The sequence below is a fragment of the Gopherus flavomarginatus genome, chromosome 3 (assembly GCF_025201925.1).
Source record: "Gopherus flavomarginatus isolate rGopFla2 chromosome 3, rGopFla2.mat.asm, whole genome shotgun sequence".
Classification (NCBI taxonomy): domain Eukaryota; kingdom Metazoa; phylum Chordata; order Testudines; family Testudinidae; genus Gopherus; species Gopherus flavomarginatus.
This window is the reverse complement of record NC_066619.1, coordinates 77940106-77951790: the sequence shown is the minus strand read 5'-3', so window position 1 is coordinate 77951790 and position 11685 is coordinate 77940106.

The following is an 11685-nucleotide window of genomic DNA, read 5'->3' as shown; positions in this document are numbered from 1 at the left end:
TTCATGAGTTCAAGTGAGTTTAACTTGCTTTTGCCCAAGGAAATTATTGCTTCACATTTACAGGATTATTTTGTTCACTGCCGGGATATGCTGCCATGTGTAAAATATTTTTATTGTATAGTAAAATAATGTTCTCATATCGCAAGAACAGTGACTCATCCATTTTCAGTCTCTCTCTGGTTCTTGAATTAAGGCACCCATCTTGCAAGAGCTCAACCCTAGCCTCTGTTTTCCAGAAGCTGGGAATGGGTGACAGGGGATGGATCACTTGATGATTACTTGTTCTGTTCATTCCCTCTTGGTCACCTGGCATTGGCCACTGTTGGAAGACAGGATACTGGATGGACTTTGGTCTGATCCAGTATGGCTGTTCTTATGTAAACTGTTTTTTATTAAATTACTACTTACTATTTATATGGGGCACTATATTTATTATTTATTTTATTAAATACATTTAATTTATTAAATTAATTAGTTACTATTTATATAGGACCACGGGCTCTAGAGACAAAAAATGGAGGCTAATCCCTGTTTGGAATATTTTACAATGTAAATAGAACAAAAGTAGCCCATGGGCTGGGATGTAACATGTGTCTTATTAGTTTCATGTTTGTTTGTAGGCCTGTTAGAAGTAATATGTCTTAATGAAGGATTTAAAGGAGGAGAGAATGGAGGTCAGACTGAGTCAAGTGTATGGGACTGGATGGAAGAATATGGAGAGGTGAGAATGGGAAAGGACACAAAGTGTGGGTTAAACTAGCTAGTCTGGATACGCTATACAGATATAACACAGACAGATATGTTAGTTTCTCCTCTGTAATTTAAGCATGACCAGAAAGTCATAATTGGAGGGAGACGAATAAATACATAATGTCCTATGCCCGGTTATCATCAGGCTTCAGTTCTCTTGTACAAGCAGACACTTATGGCAACTGTGCTTTTGCTTTGCAATGTGGATTTTGGCTCTACAGGATAGAAACCAGATTTTTAGTAACAGTGAATAGGGCTAGATAATATAAACCTGTGTTCTGAACATAAACTTCTAGTGGCTGAGAAAATTAAACCTTTTCAACCCCCATAGGATTTGTTCTGATCCAAGTGTTTAGAAAACAAACCATACAACAAGAGATGAAATGTCCTTGCTCCTCCCTACTCCTCATATCCATGACATACCAGCTTGTTTTGTGACCCTGTTAGAAGATGGAGTTAGGTTGGGTTTATGTTTGGATATAAGAACCTCCAGGAAAACCCTAATGTTTCAGGAAGTGGTGTTCAGGCCTCAGGAAGTGGCACTCTCCTCTCTTGGTTGCTACTCATTGGTGCTTTTGTCATTGAGGCATCTGGGCACTGTATCACCTCAAATCACAAAAGCAAAACAAAATACAGGTGCCTTCCTAACACTTCTGCGCATCATTCAAAGTTGTTAATTTAACTGCACAGTGCTCCAGAAGATGGATCTAAGCAGGGAAGTTGCTTCAGTGCCCCAGACAATGAAGAGTACATTCAAAAGCAGCAGCAGCACTTTAACAAGAGCACCTGCACTTCACTGTGGAGCCAGTGGCCATAGCAAAGAAGTGAGGGCTTTTTCAAAAGTGCCCCTATTTAATGAGTGCATGAGGAGGGTTAGTGCTCCACCTACTTTTTTGATCTACCACCACCACTGTCCATAGTTGATACCCATTATGGTGTTACAGGGCACTGTGATGCTGCAGGTGATGTCTTTTAGATTAAATGTAAAAGCAACTTCATTACCATTTATATTAAGGGTTCTAGAACACTTTTCATAAGAGATGGGGTGTTAAATTCAAGTTAGAAATAAGGCATAGTTTTTTAAGTCAGGGTAACTAACCATTTGACCAATTTACCTAGGGATGTGGTACACTCTCCATCATTTGAATTCAGTAAATCAAGATTGGATGCCTTTCCAAGAGAGATGCTTTAGCTCAACTAGTAATTATGAGCTTGATGCCAAAATTCCTGGGTGAAATTCTATTGTATGTGTTACACAGGAGGTCAGACTAGATGATCATAATGGTCCCTTCTCTGGCTTAAAAAAAATATATGAATCCAAATTTCAGCAATTGACCCCTGGTGCAAGACAGGTGACTTCCTTGGGAGTTATGCCAGGAATGAATTTGCCCCACAATATTTTAATGAGGTATCTAGTATAAACATACTGAATAAGAGCCCTTCCAGCATGGGAAACACTAGTTTAAGGATTTTTTTCCCTTTTATCTCAAGCAGGGACTTGACTCCAGAAACTTATGTGTGTCAAGGTTTGTGGATGTTTTCTGTTTCTCCAAAATTTCCTCCTCCCCCTGACATCCATGTCAGTATGGCTCCTGTAGGACAATACAGGAAACCAACCCTGACTCACTCTCTTCAGGGGCCCAGCAGGGAGAAAGATAATGTTGACAAGCCAAGGATTATCCTTCTGAACTCACTGATTCCCTGGCTCTCAAGAGGAACTATGCCACTGAGAGCATCCATTTCCCCAGCCCCACCTGTGAAGCCTGAATTCTGTGGAGCAGTCAGAAGTCGGAAGAACAGCATGATGCCAAGAAGCTGGCACACTTTCCTGAGTCTCTTTTGATCCTGGCAGTGGAGAAGGTGAACTGGCATATTATGACTGATGACAGGGAATTCTCAGGTAGCTCTTCTTAATGAAAAACTTTAAAAAAAAAATCAAACATTTTACTGGAGATGGACCCCAACTATAAAGTTTGGATCTGACCGAAATGTTTGCCAACAAAAGTGCTAGTGTAGACAAAACCAAAATGTCCCCAAAGTTTTAGGGACATCTGTGTGTGTGTCTGACCATATGTGTGTCTATGTATTTGTATAGGTCTTGGGTTTGGCTAAGGACCATCTATTAACAACTATACTTTGGAATGTTAATGTTGTTATACACATCGATATACAGGAGGCTCTTTTTTCTAAATAAACACATGTAGAGACAGAAAATATTATGGTGAAAATCAGACCAAAGGAAAAACCACAGGGGATATTCTACTAGAGTCAGAATTGTAGCATGTCTGCTTTGTTAAATAATACACGTAGCTGCATGAAAGGCTTTGCAAGGATCTAAATGACTTAAAATGTTGCATTTATTTTAAGTGCATCTATAATGGCAAACACATTATGCAGCTAAGCAAATTACTGTGTATTCATTGTCTTTGTTAGATAGGTTTAAAATCAAATGCAATAATACTGACCTGCTATCCCATGACAACTCTCATGCTTACTCCCAGAGGATCATACTTCAATCTATATCAGAGATTTGTTCAGGTATCTAGGTTATCAGTACTTACTGCAAAAAGAAAAAGAATTCAGTGATAATTTTTATATCTGCTATTGAAAATCCCAGTCGATTTTTCTCCTGCTATCTCTGTAATTGGTAGGATAAATACTATACGTTACCTTGACAAGCTTTTGATGCCTCTTACAAAGCATTTCTTTCAATATATCTGAGTTACTTTGAATTTTGTAATTCAACTATTTATTCATTTATCTGGGTAATTGGAAGAGCAAAAGTGAAATGTGACAGTTACCCATAGTTGAAGTCAAGAATCTGGCTGGAGATATATTTGAAATGGATCTATTGTACAGCTATATAAAACAAAAATGAATAATAAAAAAGTATATGTTTGACCATAATATTGTACCTAAGACAAATGTTCTATATTCAGTTTGGACTAATTAGTTAAAGTTGTTATTATTTATATTGCCATAGTGGCCAAAACTAATAGGATCAGAGCCCTATCATGATGTAATTGAACAAACACCTCTGAAACCCTGCCCTGCAGAGCTTAAAATATTATTAAAGAAAATATGCAAACAATAGGAGGGAATTGGGGAAGGACGATAATGGCAGTTACACAGTTACACAGGATAAGAATGTGAATACCTAGATATCCTTTTATTTGATTCAGAACTCACTGTCTCTTATAAATCAGCTAAATAAATAAAATCAACTCTCCATGACTGTCATTCAACTAGCCACCAAGTTCTCCATACTTCTCAGAATAGTCACACTCAGATCTCCTGAGAATAATATTTAACAATGGAGAACTGATCACCAGGCCAAATCACCAGGTTGGGTAAATTGGAATCTCTCCAGTGAGGATCTGGCCCCTTGTCTCACGTTAGCTGATACAGTATAGTCCAAAGATAGGAATATATATCTTGTGAAACCTCCGTTCACTTCAATCTCACAGGAACTTTACTTTTTCTGTACCTATAGCTTAAACATGGAATGTATATATATTAATCTTATCTGGTGAGCTAAATAGCATTAATGTATCTCCTGGCAATTCCTTCAGGATGAATTCTTATATGAAGATTTTTACTTATCTGTACTGGGCTAGCCAGTTACCTTGCATCAAATATGCATTGACATTCATTATAGATATGATTGCTCCAGTACCTCCAGGAAAGATACATATGCACTGGAAAATACATAGCTACTAATGCCAGATATAGGAACGTGGGGTCTGAGATTTTCAAAAGAGCAAAGGGAATTAGATGCCCAACTCCCATTGGCTTTCAGTGGGACTTGAGCATCTAGGTCCTGTAAGCCCATTTTGAAAGTCCCAATCTATATCTCATCCTATATCGAAGGTCCTCTTTTCATGGGCAGATCTCTCCATAATGCAAGAGATGTGAAAACACAGCAGGTTAATCCATGTGATCTGATTCTGTTCTCCCCTCACTTTCCATTCAGACATGAGTCACAGATTTTATTTTTAATATTCTTGAAATGCTGACTTTCTATGAATGACATTGCTGGTTTCCATATTCATTGTATCACCATATAAAATTTATTCAATTTGAAGGTAAAGATTTTTTTTTCTATTTCCCAGTTATACAAATTAACTTTGGGATCTAGAAGTCAACCAGAGTGCTTTTCATCTTGTATGTTATCCTCAGTCATAGAGGTTCTGCAGGCCAGATTAATTACATCAGCTACATCTGTGCAAATTCAGAGGATGTTAATAATGGGTTTCACAAGTATCTCTGAAGGCATAATCTGAATACAGGATGTTGCCAGGAGTAGTTGAAAGCATAATTTACCTTCAGAATTTCTATTACTGGAGATGATGCACAAGATGGAAAGGAACAAGCTTGACTTTCAGATCCCAAGTGGATATGACAGTTAGCAAAAAAACAATTTTACTTGAAAACTAAGCAAATTGATATAAAAATCAGTGACAGACTAACAATTTGGAATTCAATTATGCCATTTTTACATGCTACCTTTTATGGTACAGCTGCATTTTAATATCACTTCCTCACATTCTATATACCTTTGGGGGTATCCATATTAAAAATTATGTTCCAAAATTTCTTAATGTTGCCCTTTAAATGAATGCATAAGCTCTTTGTAGTAAACAGGAGCATCTTGAGAGGAATAGAGAGTTTCTATTACTTCCATATCTTGCACTGTATTTCGCTACCTGACTACTATGCCAGTTCTAGTGTCCACAATTCAAGGATGTTGATAAACTGAAAAGAGTCCAAAGAAGAGCCATGAGCATAGGCGCTGGCTTTCTCCGGGCTCAGGGGATGCTCAACCCCCTGCTCTGCCCCAGGCCCCTCCTCCACCTACCCCTTCTCCCAAGTCCCCACTCCCCCCGCCTCTTCCCACCACCAACCTGCTTCTTCCCCACCTCTTCTCGCTCAGTTCCACCCCTTCCCCTCTGCGTGCCTCATCCCCACTCCTCTTGGTTTTTTTGGAGCCTCATGCACAGTGCAAAACAGCTGATTGCAGCGGGTGGGAGGCGCTGGGAGGGAGTGGGAGGAGTTGATCACAGGAATGCCAGAGGGCAGGAGGCGCTGAAGGGGACAGGGGGGCAGAGTTGGCTGCCAGTGGATGCTAAGCACTTGCTAATTTTTTCCAGGGGCTGGAGCACCCATGGAGTCAGTGTCTATGGCCATGAGAATGATTAAAGGATAAGAAAACATGCCTTAAACTGAAAGCTTCAAGGTGCACAATCTATTATAAAAAAAGAGAGGTTACTCACCCTGTGCAGTAACTGAAGTTCTTCCAGATGTGTGTCCCTATGGGCGCTCCATTTCAGGTGTGCATGCGCTCCATGTGCCTTCAGTTGGAGATTTTTGGCAGCAATGCCTGTTAGGCCCATGCAAGCACTCTACATATCTCATGTCCTGCACTGAGTCTATATAGGGCTGCACAGGCATACCGTCCTTCTCCACCCTAAAGTCTAGTAGATGACATTCTAAAGCAGAATGGAAGGAGGGCAAGTAGTGGAGCAACCATAAAGACACACATCTCAAGGAACTCCAGTTATTGCACAAGGTGAGTAACTTCTCTGTCTACTTGAAGAGTGTCCCTATGGGAGCTCTACTTCAGGTCACTACTGAGCAGCACTCTCAGCTGGAGTGGAGAGCTTCAGAGCTGAGTCCAGGACTGTAAACAAGACTGCATTCTCAAGGGCACCATCAGATCTGGAAGATGGAACTACTGTATAGTGTTTGGAAAAAGGTGTGTATTAATGTCCAAGTTGCAGCCTTGCAGATCTCAAGTGACGGAAATGTTCTTGAGCAGTGCCATAGAGTTAGAGAGAGCCCTCATGAAATGGGCCAATACCGTAGAAGGAGGTTGCATATCGATAGATTCATATAGGAAAGTCTCTGGACGGAGGTTGTGGACCCTTTTTTGCTAGGTCAGCAATTGACACTACCAGTCACAGAGTCTTCCTAAATGGCTTGGTCCTTGGGTGGGAGCTTTCACCTGAGGGAAAAGTTTCTCCAATCCTTTGATAAATGTCACTGTTGTGGAATGAGCAAACACTGAGAACCCCTCAACCAGGGAGTGAAAGGCCATTATAACCGCCAAGTGAACTCTCACAGAACTCATAGATAAATCTGTCATCTTCAATTCCAGGAAGTAGTCTAGGAGAGATGAGACGGAAGAATAAGCAGATGAAAGACATTGCTGTTCACCCTAATGGTTGAATCTTCTCCACTTTTGAAGGAAAGTATTTTGGGTGGATGCTTTCCTAATGTTCAACAATACCTGTTGTATTTCTGCAGCGCAAACAGTCACTATTCCTGCAAACCATTGAGAAGGTGAAAACCTCCTAGGTTGGGGTGAAGAACCTGAATAACCTCTTGAGAAAACAGATGAGAAATTGCCACAAGGCTGATTGCAGACAGCTAGGTGAATCAGGTAAGGATACCAGATGTGTCTTGACCATGCGGAAATTATTAGTATGACCCTGGATATGTCTTGTCTGATCTTGTTCACCACTTTTTGTATTAAAGGCATTGGGGGAAATGCATACATATGTCCCTTCATCCATGGGAGGAGGAAGGCATCTCCCAGTGAGTGAAGGCCCAGCCACCCTTTCAACAAAACTGACTGCACTTGTTATTGGGGATGGTAGAAAAAAGGTCCATCTCTGGAAACCCCCTAGTCAGAAATATGGGATTGAGGGTCCAAGAATCCAACTCCCACTTGTTGTCCTGGGAGAAGAGCCTGTTGAGAGTGGCATCTATAGTGTTCTGAATGCCTGGAAGATAGGCCACCAAAATGAGGATCTGATTGGCTATGCACCAGTTCAATAACTTTATTACTTCAGTACAAGGAGAAGGAGATGACATTTCTTCTTGCCACTTGATGTAAAAAGACAGTCATTCCTCTCTGCCTTCAACTTCAGAAGGTTAATATGTAGTTGAGATTCTTGGGCCAACCATCTTCCCTGAACAGTATGTGACACTAAATGTGCTCCCCAGCCCAACATCTGTTGTTATGGTGATGGATAAAGATGATTGGGTAAAGGGGACAACTTTACAGACATTGTGAGAATCCTTCCACCAACTGAGTGAATCTCTTACTTGTCAGTCTAGCCTGTGTTTACTCAGTGAATAAACTGCTCTGAGTCATCATAGAAGCAGCAAAAGCATAACCTTGCATGACGTGTTACAAAGGTACAAGCTGCCATATGTCCCAAGAGTTGGAGACGATGTACCGCCATAGTCTGACAGGGTTGTGAATCTGTCCATGGGAAGGCACAGCATCCAGAAAAGCTCCTATTAATTCTATTCTTGGCGTGAGGTCAACATAGATTTCTTGATATTGAGCTGAAAACCTAGCCTAAGGAACAGGGACAAACCTCATTGTAAGACCAGCTCTTAATCAGTCAGTTGTAAAGGTACGGAAATATTATCATCACCTGTTGATGAAGATAGACAGGGATCACTGCCAGAACCTTCCAAAATATTCCTGGAGTAGGGGTAATGATCAGAAGTACTCAGTATTGGAAGTGGTCCTGGCCTACCACAAAGCAAAGAAATCTCTTTCAGACAAGTGAATAATTATATGCAAATATGCATCTTGAAGGTTGAGGGATGAAAACTATCCCTGGATCCAATGATGAAATTATATCTGCAAGAGGAATCATCCTGAATTTTCATACTTTCACTAACTTGTTTAGGAGTCTTAGTTTTAAAATGGGTCTTCACCCTTTGTTCTCTTTTGGGACCATAAAGTACTTGGAGTAAAACCCCTTCCATCTGTGCTGTGCAGGAACTGGTTTTATAGCTCCTAAATGTAGAAGATTGTCTATTTCCTGTCTCAGCAAATGTTCATAAGAGCGATCCCTGCAGAGGTACGGGAAAGAAGAGTGAGGTGGGGGGAAGGGAAGTAAAATGGATGGAGTATCCTAATGTTATGACCTCCAAGATCTATTTTTTTGGATGTAATCTGCTCTCATGGAAGTTGAAAATGGGAGAGGCAGCCTCCACATGTGGGGATGCAGGCAAAATGTTGCAGCTGGAGATGCAAAAAACGGATGATTGGACCTTCAACCAAGCTGTTAAAATTGACATTTTGTCAACGAGGAGAGTTGTGTGGTTGAACCAGGTGCAGTGAGTGGTTTCTTTCTCTGAAAACTTGATTGTGGCCTGGGGAGCTCAGAAGGTATTTGGAAACCAGTTAACTGGATGGAAAAGGATCTCTGGGCTGCCTGGGATCTATTGTATCTCCATTTACTTGCAAGTGTGTAGAACTCAAGATGGCTCTGGAGTCTTTCACCATGTGCAATGACTCATCAGTGTTCTCAGCAAAAAGTTTCAAACCTTCAAAGGAAAGGTCATCTGTATTTTGGACTTTCCTAGGAAACCCAGAGAACTGGAGCCAAGATGCCTGTTTCGTGACAACTGCCATGGAGAAGGAATGAGCAGCAGTGTCTAGCGCATCCAGGGAGGCTTGTAAAGCTGTCCTGGCAAGCAGCTGACTCTTGGCTATGATGGCTTGCAACTGCAATGTTATTTATTGTTTGTTATAGATTTTACCCAATTAAGCAAGGTACTTATGCGCATGAGTAATCCCATTAATTTGAAATGGGACCACCCGTGCTGAAAGTTAGTCACATGCTTAAGTAGCTGACTGAAACATGACCCAGTAAAATACATGAACTTTAAAAACGAAGCAGTATTCAAATACCTGGGTAAGGTGAATGTGTTGTGTTGAATACCTGTTATATCACTAGATTTTTAGGGCAATTTTTATACAATTATACTGGGGGAACAAGAGAGTTGGATGGGTTAGGAGTTTTGTAATGAGCTTTTCACCTCTCTATCTCTTTTTCAGAGCCAGTGGTGGGCTTTTCAGTGGCCTATGAAAACAAGTTAATCATCTTAGTCCAGTTCCTCAAGGATAGGTATATTGGCAATATTTGCAGAGAGGACAGGGGCTGAATGAAGTTAACTAAAAATGGAGGATCTCACTTTCCAGGATTGTTGCCAGCACCTTTTATGACTCATGAGCTCTACATTCACTAAAAATTAAAAATAGTTCTTTGGAACAAATGATAAACAATGTCTGATAAACGGGCAAGACTATTCCCAATTATTGGTTTCTTCAATTTCAGGAAAAACAGTTACGTAATCAGGCAAAGCACAAGAGTTGTGGCCAGAATCCCAGTGTGTGGAAACATTTTCTAATATCACACATTGGTCTACAACCTGCTATTTGTAACACTAGTAGGATTTATGGGAAGATTAGAAAGACAGAGACTTCATTTTCTTCCATGTTATATTTTCCTTCTTTTCTAGACTTTCCATTTTCATCAATTTTAGTCATTGTTCCAGTCAAGACCTAAAGTGGAGGATAAAATATTCAGTAACCGCATGAAAATGGTCTGAGAGACTGAGATGAACTGTCTGAAAAATGAGAAGAAAATCTTGTTAAAAGAAACAGGAGAGTAATGGCTTAACAGTTGCTTGGCCTGGGCATATGAGGGAAGTTACCATTTACCTATTTTACTACTAGAAGATCCTGTACTGCAAATGCTACCTACCAAGTATTTTTAAACTATCATGAGCAGGCCACTTCAGCCAATGAGATCACTTCTGGGAGAAAACACTATGCTAGTCAGGAAATGGTTGTAGAACTACCAGGGAAATTTACAACAGACAACAACAAAAATCCCTACTGGTTTTAACACCTGGTAGAGAGGAGCCTATTTTTATCACCATTTTAGTTACAGCAGCTGGAAAGCAACATAGTGGTAAAAAAACAGCCCAGCAGAGAGAGCCCTGTCTGCACTAAGGCTCCCACCATTTCTAACACCAATTCCACTGAAATTATTTTGCACATGTGGCAGTAATGGCCTTAGTGCTCCTTTATTTATCTAGCAAAGGCCCCAGGTCCTGCAAATGCACCTGCTTAACTTTTCAGGGGATGCTCAACCCCCTGCTCTGCCCCAGGCCCCTCCTAACTTTAGTTTGCTCCTCCTAGTAAAGTGTTATACGAAAGGTATTAATTTTCTTATTTATTATTAATATTATTATCAATTGGATGATAGCTTAAACATCCTTGTATTGTAGGATCAAGTCCAACATTTATACTGAAATTATAACCAGTACTGTACAAATGGACACTTTTTATGTTATTGCAAAGAGTAGGTGGCAAATTTGTCCAGAACCAGCGTTGCATGGCACTGTTAGCAGGTTGCTACCTGAAGGTACAGGAGAGTTAGGAGAATCTATTTAACTGAGGCAAGAAATTCCAGCCTGGCACTGACCCAGGACTGACAGTGTCGCATGAAAAATCCTCACTAACAAAGTAGGGCTGATTCTGTCCCATTCCTTTGAAATGATTCATGAGCAAACATTTGCACCTGTAACAGCCACTGAAAACACACCAGTCTGGAGTCTGTCTGTGTTTCATGGATGTTTAGTTACTCCCAGACAGTGAAACAGTCTGATCTGATCCAAACACAGTGTTTATACATTTTTTTTAAGCAGGAAGGGGAAAAAGTCAGATCAAATACCTTTCCTCTTCTCCCGGCTCCCCAAGGAAAGCATAGCTTTAGGGGACACTTGCCTGGCCAGGTTTATTTGTTCTGCTGATGGGCTAAGTCTCTCCCATGTGAAATTTCATTTTTCAATGAACACTTACTCTGGGAGGCAAAGTTGTAGTGCATTTCTCGTGTGACTCATGCAGAAATCCAGAAATGGATAGGCAAGAGTTTATTTGCTGAGGGGTTTACCTCAATTAAAAGGGCATTAAGAATACTTGACTGTTACTTAAATCCTCAGCAGTGACCATATTGTGGGAGATGTTTTGGCCAGAATATTTCCCAGAAACATGTTTCCTCTCTTACTAAGCGCTCACCCCAGTCTCTCCAGTGCTGATGAGCTAATAGCATTTTTCCT